The sequence below is a fragment of the Lagenorhynchus albirostris genome, chromosome X (genome assembly GCF_949774975.1).
Source record: "Lagenorhynchus albirostris chromosome X, mLagAlb1.1, whole genome shotgun sequence".
In the NCBI taxonomy this organism is placed as follows: Eukaryota; Metazoa; Chordata; class Mammalia; order Artiodactyla; family Delphinidae; genus Lagenorhynchus; species Lagenorhynchus albirostris.
The window spans coordinates 21,998,628-22,016,454 of NC_083116.1; the positions used below are offsets into that span (position 1 = coordinate 21,998,628).

The following is a 17,827-nucleotide window of genomic DNA, read 5'->3' on the forward strand; positions in this document are numbered from 1 at the left end:
ACTTACCTTTCCACCTGAAACAATTAAAAATTCAGACAAAATACATGAAACAATGCTTTTCAGGTCATCAAGTAGAACAGAACAGTAACCTCTAAAGAAAGAATAAGCAGACAATGTGAGCCCTGCAGTTGTCCCAACTTACTGCCTAGAACGAGCTTAAAGGTTTCAGTGCAGGGATCAGGAACCCATACAAAGCCTGGCAGTCTCTTTGAGTTGAGGAGATAGAGCTGCAAGTCTGGGAAGACTAACACAGCTAAAATTCACAGGACAGAATAACAGAGTGCTGCACAGACAAGTAGATCCCAAGATAAGAAGATGGTCTCCCTCAACTTTCCTACTGAGTACTATTGTTTTTTTTTTTTAACCTGTGTATGTTTATTTATTTATTTTCTTAATAGTCATCCATTTTATACACACCAGTGTATACATGTCGATCCCAGTCTCCCAATTCATCACACCACAACCCCCATCCCTTGGTGTCCATATGTTTTTTCTCTACTTCCATGTCTCAGTTTCTGCTCTGCAAACCAGTTCATCTGTACCATTTTCTAGGTTCCACATACATGCGTTAATATACGATATTTGTTTTTCCTTTTCTGACTTACTTCACTCTGTATGACAGTCTCTAGGTCCATCCACATCTCTACAAATGACCCAATTTCGTTCCTTTTTATGGCTGAGTAATATTCCATTGTATATATGTACCACCTCTTCTTTATCCATTCGTCTGTTGATGGGCATTTAGGTTGCTTCCATGACCTGGCTATTGTAAATAATGCTGAAATGAACATTGGGGTGCATGGGTCTTTTTGAATTATGGTTTTATCTGGGTATATGCCCAGGAGTGGGTTTGCTGGGTTATATGGTAATTCTGTTTTTAGTTTTTAAGGAACCTCCATACTGTTCTCCATAGTGGCTGTACCAATATACATTCCCACCAACAGTGCAAGAGGGTTCCCTTTTCTCCACACCCTCTCCAGCATTTGTTGTTTGTAGATTTACTGATGATGCCCATTCTAATCGGTGTGAGGTGATACCTCATTGTAGTTTTGATTTGCATTTCTCTAATAATTAGTGATGTTGAGCAGCTTTTCATGTGCTTCTTGACAATCTATATGTCTTCTTTTGAGAAATGTCTGTTTAGGTCTTCTGCCCATTTTTGGATTGGGTTGTTTGTTTTTTTGGTATTGAGCTGCATGAGCTGTTTATATATTTTGGGGATTAATCCTTTGTCCGTTGATTCATTTGCAAATATTTTCTCCCATTCTGAGGGTTGTTTTTTCGTCTTGTTTGTAGTTTCCTTTGGTTTGCAAAAGCTTTTAAGTTTCATGAGGTTGCCTTTGTTTATTTTTGTTTTTTATTCCATTACTCTATGAGGTGGATCAAAAAAGATATTGCTGTGATTTATGTCAAAGAGTATTTTTCCTATGTTTTCCTCTAAGAGTTTTATAGTGTCCAGTCTTACATTTGGGTCTCTAATCCCTTTTGAATTTATTTTTGTGTATGGTGTTAGGGAGTGTTCTAATTTCATTCTTTTACATGTAGCTGTCCAGTTTTCCCAGCACCACTTATTGAAGAGGCTGTCTTTTCTCTACTGTATATCCTTGCCTCCTTTGTCATAGATTAGTTGACCATAGGTGCGTGGGTTTATCTCTGGGCTTTCTATCCTGTTCCATTGATCTAGCTTTCTGGTTTTGTGCCAGTACCATACTGTCTTGATTACTGTAGCTTTGGAGTATACAAAACTCTGAAGTCAGGGGGTCTGATTTCTCCAGCTCCGTTTTTTTCCCTCAAGACTGCTTTGTCTATTTGGGGTCTTTTGTGTCTCCATACAAATTTTAAGATTTTTTGTTCTAGTTCTATAAAAAATGCCATTTGTAATTTGATAGGGATTGCATTGAATCTGTAGATTGCTTTGGGTAGTATAGTCATTTTCACACTATTGATTCTTCCAATCCAGGAACATGGTATATCTCTCAATCTGTTGGTATCATCTTTAATTTCTTTCATCAGTGTCTTATAGTTTTCTGTATACAGGTATTTTGTCTCCCTAGGTAGGTTTATTTCTAGGTATTTTATTCTTTTTGTTGCAATGGTAAATGGGAGTGTTTCCTTAATTTCTCTTTCAGGTTTTTCATCATTAGTGTATAGGAATGCAAGAGATTTCTGTGCATTAAGTTTGTATCCTGCAACTTTACCACATTCATTGATTAGCTCTAGTAGTTTTCTGGTAGCATCTTTAGGATTCTCTATGTGTAGTATCATGTCATCTACAAACAGTGACAGTTTTACTTCTTCTTTTCCAATTTGGATTCCTTTTATTTCTTTTTCTTCTCTGATTGCCATGGCTAGGACTTCCAAAACTACGTTGAATAATAGTGGTGAGAGTGGACATCCTTGTCTTGTTCCTGATCTTAGAGGAAATGCTTTCAGTTTTTCACCATTGGGAATGATGTTTGCTGTGGGTTTGTCGTATATGGCCTTTATTATGTCAAAGTAGGTTCCCTCCATGCCCACTTTCTGGAGAGTTTTTATCATAAATGGGTGTTGAATTTTGTCAAAAGCTTTTTCTGCATCTATTGAGATGATCATATGGTTTATATTCTTCAATTTGTTAATATGGTGTATCACATTGATTTGCATATATTGAAGAATCCTTGCATCTCTGTGATAAATCCCACTTGTTCATGGTGTATTATCCTGTTAATGTGTTGTTGGATTCTGTTTGCTAGTATTTTGTTGAGTATTTTTGTATCTATATTCATCAGTGATATTGGTCTGTAATTTTCTTTTTTTGTAGTATCTTTGTTTATATCTATACAAGCCTACCTCAAGAAACAAGAAAAATCTCAATAAACAATCTAATGTTACACCTACAGGAACTAGAGAAAGAAAAACAAACAAAACCAAAGTTAGCAGAAGGAAAGAAATCATAAAGATCAGAGCAGAAATAAATGAAATAGAAACAAAGAAAACAATAGCAAAGATCAGTAAGACTAAAAGCTGGTTCTTGGAGATGATAAGCAAAATTGATAAACCAGTAGCCAGACTCATCAAGAAAAAGAGGGAGAGGACTCAAATCAATAAAATTAGCAATAAAAAAGGAGAAGTTACAACAGACACCGCAGAAATGCAAAGCATCCTAAGAGCCTACTACAAGCAACTCTTTGCCAATAAAATAGACAATCTGGAAGAAATGAACAAACTCTTAGAAAGCTATAACCTTCCAAGACTGAACTAGGAAGAAATCGAAAATATGAACAGACCAATCACAAGTAATGAAATTGAAACTGTGATTAAAAATCTTCCAACAGACAAAAGTCCAGGACCAGATGGCTTCACAGGTAAATTCTATCAAACATTTAGAGAAGAGCTAACCCTCATCCTTCTCAAACTCTTCCAAAAAATTGCAGAGGAAGGAAAACTTCCAAACTCATTCTATGAGGCCACCATCACCCTGATACCAAAACCAGACAAAGATGCTGAGTACTATTTTAGTGCACGTATATGAGGAAACTACCTGAGGCCAAATCAATAAGCAACCAAAAAGAGCCAGGGAAACAATATTGTTAACTCAGCTTTGGGAATAGTTCTTGTTCCCATAAGCCATGGTTGGAAAACTAATAAGAATACTCAGGAGGGTATTGTCTAAGGAGGGAGGCAAAATTAATCCTGGATAAAGGATGCTGTGCTCCCATCTAATAAACTTAAAGTCAAATCCCCAAAGGAGAAAGTATTTCCAAGTAACATAATTGTGTCCAAGAAGAAAGCTAAACTATATTTATTGAACACAATAATATCCAGTACTCAACAGTGACACAAAATCACTGTGTCAGGCATCCAATAAAAAGTTACAGTGCATGAAAAGAAGTGGGAAAATATAGCACCAAAAAGAGCTGACTAGAATCAGTCTCAGCAAGGATGGAAATTATAGAATTAATGTACAAGGACATTAAAATATTTAGTATTGACTATATTCCATATGTTCAAGAAGGTAGGGAAAGATTGGGCATGTTTAGTAGATGCAGAAAATATATAGAAACGCCCAAATAAAGCTTCAAGAGATGAAAAATGCAACATATGAATTAAAAAATTATTATATGGGACTATGTAGTTTAGACACTACAAATAGATTAGTAAACTTGAAGATACAGCAACTGAAACTATGAAAAAGTACGGCATTACACTTTCTGATTTTAAACTATATTATAAAGCTATAGTAATCAAAACAGTGTGGTACTGGCATAAAAACAGACACATAGATCAGTGGAACAGAATTGAGAGCCCAGAAATCAACCCAGGCCTATATGGTTAACTATTTGACTTGGGAGACAAGAACACCCAATGCAGAAAAGACAGTCTCCTCAATAAATGGTGCTGGGAAAGGTGGATATTCACATGTAAAATATTGGAAGTAGACCCCTATCTTTCACCATAAACAAAAATGGATTGAAGACTTAAATGTAAAAGCTGAAATCATAGAACTGGAAGAAAACAGCTTCCTTGAAATGGGTCTTGGCAATGATGTTTTCGATGTGACACCCAAAACACAACAAAAGCAAAGCTAAACAAGTAGGGCAACATCAAACTAAAATGCCTCTGCAGAGTAAAAGAATCCATCAACAAAATAAAGGGCAACCTATGGAATAGGAGAAAATATTTGCAGATCATGTACTTGCTAAGAGGTTAATATCCAAAATATGTAAACGACTTATACAACTCAATAATAATAATAATAATCCAATTTTTAAAATGGGCAAAGGACCTGAATAGACATTTTTCCAAAGAAGATATTCAGATGTCCAACAGGTATATGAAAAGGTGCTTGACATTACTAATCATTAGAGAAATGCAAATCAAAACCACAGTGAGACAACTCTTCACACCCATTAGAATGGCTATTATCTAAAAGGAGATAATAAATGATGACAAGGTTGTGGAGTAAAGAAAACCCTTGTGCACCGTTGGTGGGGATGTAAGTTCGTGCATCCACTATGGAAAATAGTACGGAGGGCCCTCAAAAAATTAAAAATAGAGGTACCATACGATCCAGCAATTCTACTTCTGGGTATATACCATAGGAAACAAAATCACTAAGACACAGAGATACCAGCACCCCAATATTTATTGCAGCATTATTTACAGTAGCCAAGACAGAGGAACAACTTAAGTGTTCATCAACAGATGAATATAAAGAAAATGTGGTATATGTATTCAATGGAATACTATTCATCCATAAGAAGAAGGAATTCCTGCCATTTGCAACAACACAGATGGACTTTGAGGGTAGTTTGCTAAGTGAAATAAGTCAGAAAAAGGGTTGGGAGTTTGATTAGCAAGGAGAGTATGTAAAATTGTCATTAGAGATCTTGCAGAAACTTACCAGAAAAAAATTACTTGGTAGGTTTTCTGGAGAGTGTCAAAGGCTCACTTGAAGTCTGTGCTCTTTTTAGAGAAATGTTGAAACACCATATTTTGTGTAGCTATGCATACTAGTTTCCCATAGCTACCATAACAAATTACCACAATTGTAAGTGATTTAAAACATTACAAATATATCATCTCACAGTTCTGGAGGTTAGAAGTTCAAAATGGGTCACACTTGGCTAACATTAATGTTTTGGTAGAGCTGCATTCCTTTCTGGGGGCTTTATGGGATTGTATTAGATTCCTAAGGCTGCCATAACAAATTACCACAAATTTAGTGGCTTAAAAAAGCAAAAATGTATCCTTTTATATTCCGGAAGCCAGAAATCCAAAATCAAGGTGTCAGAAAGTGCCACCCTCACTTTGGAGGCTCTAGGAGAGAATCCTTCCTTGCCTCTTCCAGCTTCGGGTAGCTTCACATGTTCTTTGGCTTGTGGCTATATCACTTCAATCTTTGCCTTCATCTTTAATTGTTTTCTCCTCTCCACTGTCTTCTATTCTTCTGTCTGTCTCAAATCTCCCTGTTTCTTTATCTTATAAGAACATTTGTCATTGGATTTGGGGCCCACTCAGATAATCCAGGATAATCTTATCTCAAGATTTGTAGTTTAATTACATCTGAAAAATTATATTTTCCAAATAAGGTAACATTCAGTTTACACAGTGTACAGAGATTTTACATAGACATATTTTTGAGGGGGGCCACCATTCATCCCATTATGGACCCAATCTGTTTTCTTTCATTTTCAGCTTCTGGATGCTGTGTGCATTCTTTGTCTCATGGCTCTTTTCCATCTTCAAAGTAAGAAATGGCTGGTTGAGTATTCCTCACATTATATCACTCTGACTCTGAATAAGAACCCTTTATATTGCCCCCCACGCCACCCCAATAATCCAGAATAACATTCCCCTCTCAAGCTCAGTTGCTTAGCAACCTTAATTACCTAATCTAAGTTCAAGGGAGTAGGGGGTGGACATTTTGAGGGAACAATTAGTCTGCCTACCACACTATAGAAAGTGAGGATGCCCTGTGTTCATCAGAGACACATATTTTCCCATATTTTTCATAAGTCTGTTCCATGTCCATAATAACAAAATCAGGCATATTTAATTTCCAGTTGAGTTATTAGCCAATCTAATTCTAAAATGTCTGTACAATGTTGATGTTATTCTCTCTGCAAGAAAGCAGAGATTGCTTATAAATTTAATCACATTTAGATTTCATCATATATAACTTTGTGCTCAACTTTGCTAATATTTACTCATGTGCAGAGTTTTTCATCCTTGGAAATGAAAATAAGTCAGAGGATATTGACTGGATTATATTGATTTAATTACATTTTTCTTACTATAGTCAAATACAAGTTTTTAAAATAAAAACTTAGAAGTCGTATTGGGGGTTTTAACTATGAAAGTTCTTGCAAAAAAGTCAAGTGTTGTTTTGTCTTGGGCTATGGAAATGGAAATGTGCTGAGTGTTTTGTTTCTTTGTTTTATTTTTGTTTTCATGCTCTCATTAAAGATGACCTTAACATTATTCAAGCAAATGTAATTATTACTGGTGTTACTGTTGATTTTTCATAGCATTCTAGTACATACCATTACATACCATTTTTTTCTTCCAGTTTTATTGAGATATAGTTGACATACAGCACTGTATAAGTTTAGGGTATACAGCACAATGATTTGACTTAACATAACATTATGAAATGATGACCACAATACGTTTAGTGAACATTCATCATCTCATATAGATACAAAATTGAAGAAATAGAAAACAAATTTTTCCATGTGATGTGAACTCTTCGGATTTACTCTTTTAAGCATTTTCATACATAGCATGCAGCAGTGCTTACTGTATTCATCACGTTGTAAATTACATCCCTACTATTTATTTATCTTATAACTGGGAGTTTGTATCTTTTGACTACCTTCATCCATTTCCCCCTCCCCCCACTTCTGGAAACCACAAATCTGATCTCTTTTTCAATGAGCTTGTTTGTTTGATTTTGAAGTATCCATTAGTGATCTTTTAAGGTAGAATTTGCACAACTTCTGGACTAGGCTTACTTTAGTAAATAGGGAGGTTAGATCATTTAATAGAATTTTATACTCTTATTATAGAATAATGAGAAATATTCAAAATTTATCCAATGAAATAGTTTTTCTTAAGTCATTTCCTGCTTTTTATTAATCCAAAGTATAAAGTTCACTAATGTTAGTAGTTTGACAATAATCTAAAAAAGGTATGTAAAAATCAGATATCCCTATAATCAATTACACTGAAAGCATGACAATAAAAATAGATATAAGATGTAGGTTTCATCAGTAAAGGTGCATTCCCTGGTTCAGTGATATCACTCCAAAATGCTGGGCACCAAATGAGTTATAAATCTGAGAAAAATTAAATCACAGTTGAGTGTATGTTACTAAAACACAAAGTACATAGAGGATGAAATAATAAAATAGCTATAAAGTTAGAACTATTCAGTAATCTGTTCAATAAATATATTTTGAGCATGTTATGTATGATAGGTATAATAGATTGAATGATCAAATGAATCTAATGCAGTTTGGTAAATGCCACTATAGGAGACATGCAGGGTGCTAGGAGTACACGTATGAGGAGCTCTCATTCCTAGAACATGAAAACACTGTAGAAGATATAATCCTCTGACTTTTTTTCTCTCAGATAACATATAAAGTTAAGGAAATTGTATATCTAGTAGCACGCCAACAACAATAAGAAATCAAATACTATAAAGGATTTGGAATATAAATGCTAAAGAGAGTTAGAAAAAAGTAAAGGTCATTGGAGCAGTGAGCTAATGGAGAAGATGGAATTTGAGCAACTGATGAAAGAGTTGACCTTCAGTAAGTGGAAGTGTAGTGCAAGAATATTATAGTCAACGAGTACAACATATAATAGAGGAACAGTGACAAAGATGGCAGCTAAGGAGATGGGGAATAAGAGAAAGGTGCAGTAAGGACTGGAACAAGAATTTTGTGGAAGGGGGTAGTAAGTGATAAGCTTGATTTTAAAAAAAAGTGAGCCAAGATTGTGAAGTATTGGAGATTTTTGATTTGTTTAGGTCATTTATAATGAGCTCTTGTGTCAACCATGAAAGTGCAGCTCTAAGATCTCATGTAATAGACAAAAGACCCCAGGAGCACCCACAGGTGGCTGCCAGTAAATGACTGAAAGTCACAGTGATACTAAGGCAGCTCCATTCCTATAAGATGTAGGACTAATCTCACAGGGCGACTTTGGTCCCAGGATACCATATTAGCCTGATGTAAATTTTCCTAAAACTGTGCTGCAGTCTGAGACTCTTCCTCGCTAATTCTTTCCTTCACAGAGCCCAGACTTGCAGTGTAGAATAACAGCTCTTTCCCTCTTCTCCAGCTTCCTGTCCTACCTTTTTTCCCCCCTCACAGGATTTTCTGGCAATAAAATTTCTTGCCCTTCTGACAGCACAACTCTTATTAATTCTTAAGCTGGAAAATGCAATAATGAAAATTAGATTTTATTATAACTAAAATTGTAATGCTATAAACAGAGAAGTAAAAAATAAAGCCCTGGAAATTGGGAGGGTATGGATTTATTTAACAGCTATGTGATGATGACATGAAATTCAGATTTGGGAAGAAAATGATAGAACAGTTATGATGGAGAATTGCACAGTAGATCAATGTTTGCTCTGGTAAAAAGAAGCAATACAGATATCCAATAAAGGATTTCTTTCTAAAATATATGATGAACTTCTTCAAATCAGTTTAATAAAAGACTGATAATCTGACTTGAACAGGTTCTCCATATAGATGATTCCAAATCTCCAGTAAACATATTAACATGTAGTCAGCATCAGTTAGTCATCAGAGGAATGTTAATTAAAATCAGATTGAGAAACTATTAAATGCTCATAATAATGGTTAAAAGTTTAAAAGCAGATAGTACCAAGTTTTGGTTAGGATGTAAAACAAGCTGATTTCCTACATACTCCTGGTAGGAGAATAAACTGTTAGATTCACTTTGGAAAAGCATTTGGCAATAGCTAATATAGTTGACTAATATGTAAACTCAATAGCCCAGGACTTCCCTTTCTTTCCTAGTGTGTTCATTCTCATTGCTGTGCAGTTTCCATTCTTTGAATATACTAAAGCTTATGTATTCATTCTACTGTATGTATATAAAGTTTAAAACCAAGGAGAACTAATTCGTGGTGTTTAAAGTCAAGATAGTGGTCATTCTTGGGTGACTGTGCTTCAGTGCTGCTGAAAATATTATATTTCTTGGCCTGAATGATGGTTATCCGTATATTCACTTTGAGAAAATTCATCTAACTGTACACTTATGATTTATGCATCAATAAAATATTGTACATTGTATATTGTATATGCATATTGTATTAAAATATTAAGAGAAATTTTAAAATAACAAAAATATGGTCTTTCCAGATTAAAATGTCCATATTATTCTTATTCTATTGATCTTACTGTATATGCTTTTACTGTTAGAGTTGGATTTGTTGAATGTTCATTATTTTCTAGATTTATCAATTTAAATAGGATTTGACTTTCCCATTAGACAGTAAAACCTTGAGCACTAGACTATTTCTAATCTTCATAACCACTCATGGATCTCTCCTTAAACAAAAGATACAGTGCTGCTAAAACCTTAGGTCATTGCTCTTGTATCTCCATTTCTTGTGTGAAGGATACACACACACACACACACACACACACACACACACACATTCGTGTATGTGTGTGCTAGGTTGAAAATGGTATTTATTTTTAACTTCCTGATATTATCTCCTAATTACCTTAAACTTCCATAATTATGTTTTCATTATTAAGACTTCTTTTGCATCGTGCTGTTTTTTTTAAATTTTTTTAATTTAATTTTTAAGATATTTATTAATAGGTGCTTGCAGTTTGACTTTTTTGAAAAAAAAATCAAGCTGTAAACTTTTATTACAAATTAAAAATGAGGTTCTTAAAAATCTCAAACTTGACCAGATATTAAACAATTTAAAAACCTTTAACAGTGTACTGAGAAAAACAAGGCTTTAAAAAAAATGTTTTTCATTACCAAAAGGAGACGTCTTTAGGTAAAAATAATAAAAACCCCATGCTGCATAGATAAGGCAGATAGTTCTGGTTATCTGGTCAACAGGCAAAAAGCAAGCACTTAAGGTCTTGGGCTCCAATCTTTTGTTCATTTCTTATTCATATTCACTTCTTCTTGTTGGATGACTAAACCAGATGATGGTAGAGATGATAAGTGGGCATTTACTCAGCCCTGCCCTGCTCAGCCTCGTAGCAGATGAATTCTCAGCTGGTGGATAGGCTGCTTTTGTCTCTTTGCCGTCTCGTGGTTTAGGGTTTTCTGGGCGTCTGCGTCAGCAATTGAAGTTGCGGCGGTACAGACATTGAGGCGGCTGCTGACCTTGGGTCTCATCTCCTTGAGTTTTTCTCATCTTCTTCATTGCCGTCCTCTCTGGGCTGTCTTTGGCCAGGAGGGCCCCTGTGGAATCATGGTCTATAACCCTGATACATATTCTGTCTCACTGGTCTACCTTGTTCCCCTGCACCCTGGTTGTCAGCACCCTCCAACCTGCACAGGAGGGTTGGAATACAGTGGTCGTCACCCATAGGGTCTCCGCATGTAGTAAGGTGGGAACCTTCGCCTGCGGTAGGGCCTGGCCTTCGGGAGCACTCTCCGATCCCTCATCCTTTTCCCCACTCACACTATTCTGGTAATTCTGCTGGTGGTTGAGTGGAAGACCCCTGCGATGTGGAGAGCGTCTATAATGGTTACGGTCTGGTGCACATGTACCGCCTTGCGCTGGAACTCCACAAGGGCCTGTAACATTTGCTGTCTCTGCGTGCTTTTCTCCTTCAACAACATCAAACTCCACAGTCTCTCTGTCTCCTATGCTGCGAAGGTACTTCCTGGGGTTCTTCTTCTTTATGGCAGTCTGGTGTACAAATACATCTTCCTTGGTGTCATTCCTCTTGATGAAGCCATATCCGTTTCTTACGTTGAACCATTTTACTGTTCCCCAAACCTTCGTTGCGATGACCTTGTCGCCGCCGTTAGGCACCGCCAACGTGAGGTCGCCGGGGCCACCGCTCCCTGCACCGCTGCCCGTCAGACCCGGCTCGGGGTCTGCAGCGCTGAGAGGGGGGGCGGCGGGCGGCTGCGGTGGTGGGGCTGCTCAGCGCCTCGCTGGGGTCCTGCTCTTCAAATTTAAGTGAAACAGTTGCCACTACATTGTCATGCAAGGACTCGCGATTTGCCCTAATGAACCATTTTCACATCTTTGCCAGTAAGGTTCTAGATATAATTTAGATTCTGCCAATGAGATGTACCAGAAAGAGACTTAGAAAGCAGAAGAGTAAAAGAAGTCGTTTGTCCTTATTACAGGAGGCAACAAGTGTTGATATTAGGTTCACCAGACATGACTAATTGTCACAGTCAGCCAGAGAATCCTTCCCTCCCTGTAAGTCACATATGTTAGAGCTGCAGGGAAAGTGTGACATTTTCACTTGTTTCCTACATTGTCTTTACCAAAATTGCTATAGTGAATCTGAAAGCTGCTGGAGCTCCACAACTGATTTCCAAGCCTTGCAATGCTTTTAAAGCACTTAATAATACTTTGTATTAAATCCCTTTTCAGAAGAAATACCTAGAATGATTTTTATATCCCACATCATGTTGATATAGTCTAAATATTATAATGTTTGAGGAAATAACTACTTTTAACAAACATAACTAATCCAATTACATTTTCTTAGGTGAATTATTCAATTCAGCAAGTACATGTGCTTTTATTGTTTTTTAAAGTTCATTTTTACCCTTGCATCAACTTATGTTAGGGCACATATCAATTACCAACAATTATTCATTGGCCATCTACAGGCATGCCTCTGAGATACTATGAGTTTGGTTCCAGATCACTACAATAAAGCAAATATTGCAATAAAGTGAGTCAAACAAATTTTTGGCTCCCAATGCATATAAAAGTTATGCTTACACTATACTATAGTCTATAAAGTATGTAATAGCATTATGTGTAAAAAAAACAATGTACATACCTTAATTAAAAAATAATGCTGGGGGAGGGATAAATTAGGAGTTTGAGATTAAAATATACACACTACTATATATAAAATAGATAACCAACAAAGACCTACTGTATAGTACAGGGAACTCTGCTCAGTATTCTTTAATAATCTATAAGGGAAAAGAATCTGAAAAAGATTAGATATAGGTATATATATAACTGAATCACTTTGCTATACACTTGAAACTAACACAACATTGTAAATCAACTATACTTCAATAAAAAAATAATAATGCCGTTGGAAAAATGGTGCCGACAGACATGCTTGATGCAGGGTTGCCACAAACCTTCATTATATAAAAAACACTGTCTATGAAGAGTGATAAAGCAAAGTGCATTAAAACTACGTATGCCTGTACTATCTTCTGAACACTGTGCTATGTCCTGGTATTATAAGAATGTTGTATAACATGCTTTATGCTTACAATTTTATATTAGAAATTGTAATCCTTGGTCTTTGGCAACCAAAGCTTCTTTTAAAGACACTTGGATTAAGTAAAAGATTGTCTTATTTTATCCCACACCATAATCTGTCATAAGAATTGATTGCACTATAAACTTTACCGTTTACTTAATAAACATAATGTCCTTCTATGTATACAAATCTACATTTGTTTACAGAGTTACAAAGATGAATACAATATGGTCCATTTCTCAATGTGCTCACAATCTAGTGGTGAGGGCAGGCATAGTTATGACAAATTATAACGAGTTTAGGTTATGATGAACTCAACATAGAAGTAAAAAAAAAAATACTACAATAGCATAAGCAAAGTGTTTTATTCTGCATCAAGAGTTGAATAAACCTTGCCATATGAATAGAAATGTTGTCTGCCCCTAATTTGAATTCGATCAAGTCTAAAGAGGAAGAAGGACATTTTGGACAAACAGAACAGCTAGAAAGTGATATAAATGCATCAAAATAAACTATTAGGTAATCAAAAATATTTTGATTACCTAATAAACTATTAGGTAATCAAAAATATTTCAAAAATATTTCAATATTTCAATCAATGATATTGGTGTATACATTGCATGCTATCAGGATGAGTTTGAATTTTATTCTCTAGGCAGTCAAGAGCCAACAGAAGAGAGCTAGCAGTGGAGAACATGATCAAAGTTGGATTTAGAGAGAATTCCAGTGGTAATGGGAATTCTGGAATAGAGGGGAGAATAATAGGTGTCCTGAAAATACCAATGTCCTTCTTTTGCTTTGTCTTTAATGCCTATTTTGCAAAGGTGACTTGCCTCATCGGCATAACTGCTGTAGTGTAACTGCCTGATATTAAGCTTTTTGATTGTAACGTAAGTGTCCGATATTAAGCTTTTGATTGCCGAGGCATCCATTTCAAAGACATCCATCTCAAATAAACATATTGCCAGGTGTATGACACAGCTCAGCTAAGTAAAAAGACAGGCTGCCCCACACATGAGGTTTCCCTTTTAGAAAACCCTGAATAACCTAGGTTTACTGAGAGTGACCTTGCTTTTGCCTTCCCGTGCTCTAATTCCCACTCTTATGCTTTAAATTCTCCAATAAAGAGTGAACCTGTGAGGCCTTAGGCACCCCTCTTTTGGACCCTGATAAGGGCAGAGCCCCAGGTTGGTGCTCTCCCTCTCCCTCTCCCTCTCCCTCTCCCTCTCCCTCTCCCTCTCTCTTTCTCTGCTCATGACTTTGCTGTGTAGCCCTTGGGTGTGCCACGTACCCTCCAGGACCTGTGAGTAATAGATCTTTTTTTTCCCCCAAAGTTCCTTGATGGATTTTTGCTGATGTGCATCTTGCAATCATAATAAGAACCACAAGGGCCTGTCCAGCCACAACACTGGCTTTGGTTGGGAAAAGTATCTGTGGGCCCAGGTGAGTACATTAGAAATTCCTAGCCAATAGTATCACTATTGGTAGGCTAAGAGTGACACAAAACAACTGGCTTATAACAAAAATGAGGTACTTAACAACTGAAGTTCCTCAGACAAGGGTCCAAAGCCAATCTTTCAAAATAATATTTTTTTGAATTGTGCTATGTATAATGAGAAATATTAATGTATGACTTTATGAGCTTATACATGGTTAGTTACCTTAATTTATTACAGTTTTAATGTTTTTGTTTTTTCAAAAAAGCAAGCCCATAATTTGTATAATTGGTCTAAATTCTATCCATTGTACACTTTGTCTAATGATACCGTTGATCAATTTACTCTTTTTGAACAAATTTGTCCTATTATTGAATCCCCAATAAGCAGTAAGAACTGAGAAATCTTTCAACCTGAAGTGGAGCATTAGAGATAGGGTCTCAAACCTAAAATAGTTTATGACAGACCATTTTATATTTAAGAAAAGCAATGTAAAAATGTATACACTATCATCTAGTCCAGTAAAAGCTAGCTCATTACCTACATTTCTCCAATTTTTCAAGGACAAATATAACTTCTCTGATTTTTTTTTCTTCATTATTCTTTCTTTTGCTCTCTCTTTTGTCATTGAACACATTTTTGCTGGAGCCCAAGGGACAAAAAGTGCATTTTAAAGTCAAATATATAAGCTGTAATTAGGCTCAGGACCTGATTTTTTTAGTGAAAAAATTGAAGTCACATTATAGTTCAGATTTGTCCTTATGGATAAAGATGTTAAGATCACATCTTATTATGTCTTGTGCTTCTTTTGGTCACATTCAAGAAACAAACAAAAAATTCAATTATTTAATCATTATATCTTTTTCTTAGTGGAGCAATGGAATCATCATATTATTTCTCTGTTTTTATTATTCATCTTCCTGTGCTCTATTATTACTGATAGAATGACAAGGTTAAAAATAATGCCTTTTGTTCAATACTTCTGAGTGTCTTTGAATGCCATACTTTTGAACCAAATTAAACATTATTCTTAACATTTATTATATTCCAAAACCAGGAAAGATACTCATAGGGAAATATTTAAAGAGTTCTACTTTCTCAAATTACCCTTGGATTGACTAGTGAGTAAAAAACCATGTTCTTGACTCACTGGGTTTAAATTCACCATCGGAGTTATCTCCAGAGAACTGCATTTCTACATCTAGGGAGACACTTCTTGCTTGTCATTCTTAATTGAGAGCAGCAGCCCAAGTAACACAACAGTACAAAGACCATCAGTAAAAATGTCACATCAAAATGAATTAAAGTAAATGGATTTGCTAGCTATCAGTGTGTCTGTCAGGACATTACCAATCTTGACTCTCACATATCATATGTATGAACTGTTTATCATGGTTGATTTTTCCTGCTGCAATGTGTACACTAACAATTATAGCAATTGCCTACACAATGTAAAATCAGTTGGCATAAAGCTATCATAAAAATTGTGTGATACTACTGCAAGTATGAGCATACAGATTAATTGAACAAAACAGCAATTATAGAAGGACAAAGAGAAGTTAGTTATTTAGTATATGATAAATAGAGCATATCAAATTGAAATGAAAAAGAGTTACTATTCAGTCAAGTATCTTAGGATAAATAGTGATTTAGGAAACACATATATAATTTCTATAACTACATCTATATGTTTTTTACTTCAATAGATACTATATGGACTAAAGCAGTGGTTTAAAGCCAGGAGGTACATGTCAGAATAATTTTTTCAGCTCTCTCAAAATATACATTACAGCTGGTTCACTTGAAAAAATTGGGACAAACTAAAATATCAAAAATAGAAGATGTTATTTACTGGTACATCAAATCAAAAGACTGTTAATGGAAGAGATATAAGGATAACATCTAATTTTATTGACATGAAAAACATCATAATATAATATTGAGAAAATTGACCAGGATATAAAATTGCATGCATAGTATGCCAGGGGTGGGGAGTAAAAGAGAGAGAAAGAATGGAGAAAATACACCATAAAACAATAATGATTATCCCTGGATGTTGGAATTAAAATAGATTTTTCCTATTTCATTTACTCTGTTACCTTTGCTTATCTGTATTTTCAAATTTTTCTTCCCTTAGCACATATTGCTTTTACATTAATAATATTATCAAAGTTAGAAAAAAGACTGAGTTATATATATTATATAAGTATATATAAATAATGCATTATATATTATATATAATGTATAATTTCTGTATTATATATTATAATTTATATTCTGTATTATATAATTTCTATATTGTATAACTGATATATTATAATTTCTGTATTATATATAATATATATAATTTCTATAACCCATTCTATTTCACCTAACATAATTATTTTTACTTACCTTTCTTTTTACTGTGTCACCATGATATAAATACAACCTGTTGAAAAGTGAAAATTGAAAAATCCAGTCAACCATGTCTCTTTTCCACACATTTCTTTCTGTGAACTGAATTAACTGAAAAATTGGATGATTTATAGAAATAATGATATAATACATTGAATAGTAAATGAAAAGTATATCTGTCAAACTATAATCATCATAGTATTTTAGAATTGCAAAAAACTTTAAAAATCAGATAATATAATTCTATCTTCCTGGAAATGAGAAAACTGAGTAATCAGTAGTCTTTTCTAAACATAATGTGGATACTGAACATGTATTTCTCAGAAGACTGCATAGGAAAAAATGGAAGCAACGACAAGAAAAGCATACAAATTAAGAAGCAAAATGATGAAACAACCAGTTACAATGTTCTGGTAATTCTTTCCAGGACTGTGTAATTTTGGATTAAACTAAATTGTCCCTTTAGAGAAGAGGTAAAAATCAGACCTAAGGAATTGTTTTCAAAAGGAAAGGCTGATCATCTTGTTCTCCACGGCTTCTCCTCATTCTTAAACTTGCATAAAAATTTCTGAACCTCATAGAAAAACTCTCTTCATTGGTAGGGTGGTCAGAGTTCCAACAAATTAAATCCTCAAGTAATGCACCTGTAACAAAGGCAATGGGAAAAAAGATCCACAACTTCCAAAATCTTGTCACAATTGGAAGACTCTAGCCCACAAAATAGAAAGCAGCACATTTGTGTGAGGCAATAGATTGAAATTTCAATCAGGCAATAGATTGAAAGCAGAATCACCATGATGATACCAAAGGCATGCAGAAATAGAATATACAGTACAACCAATATAAAAATTATTTTGTTATAAAACTATTGTCTATTACCCCCAAAATTGTTTGTATCCATTTTAGTAACCAAAATGTATGATTATTTTAAAAATTTACTTATACCTGATTTATATTTTTACTAGAACTTCTTCCATATTATTACTTCTCCATTATTTTGTTTCCTCGCTCAGTTAATAG

General features: G+C 34.9%; 1 pseudogene; it reads right to left on the reverse strand.

Moving 5' to 3' along the window:
• Positions 1-10,654: 10,654 nt before the first annotated feature.
• Positions 10,655-13,921, reverse strand: LOC132513059 (Y-box-binding protein 1-like; annotated as a pseudogene).
• Positions 13,922-17,827: the final 3,906 nt, after the last annotated feature.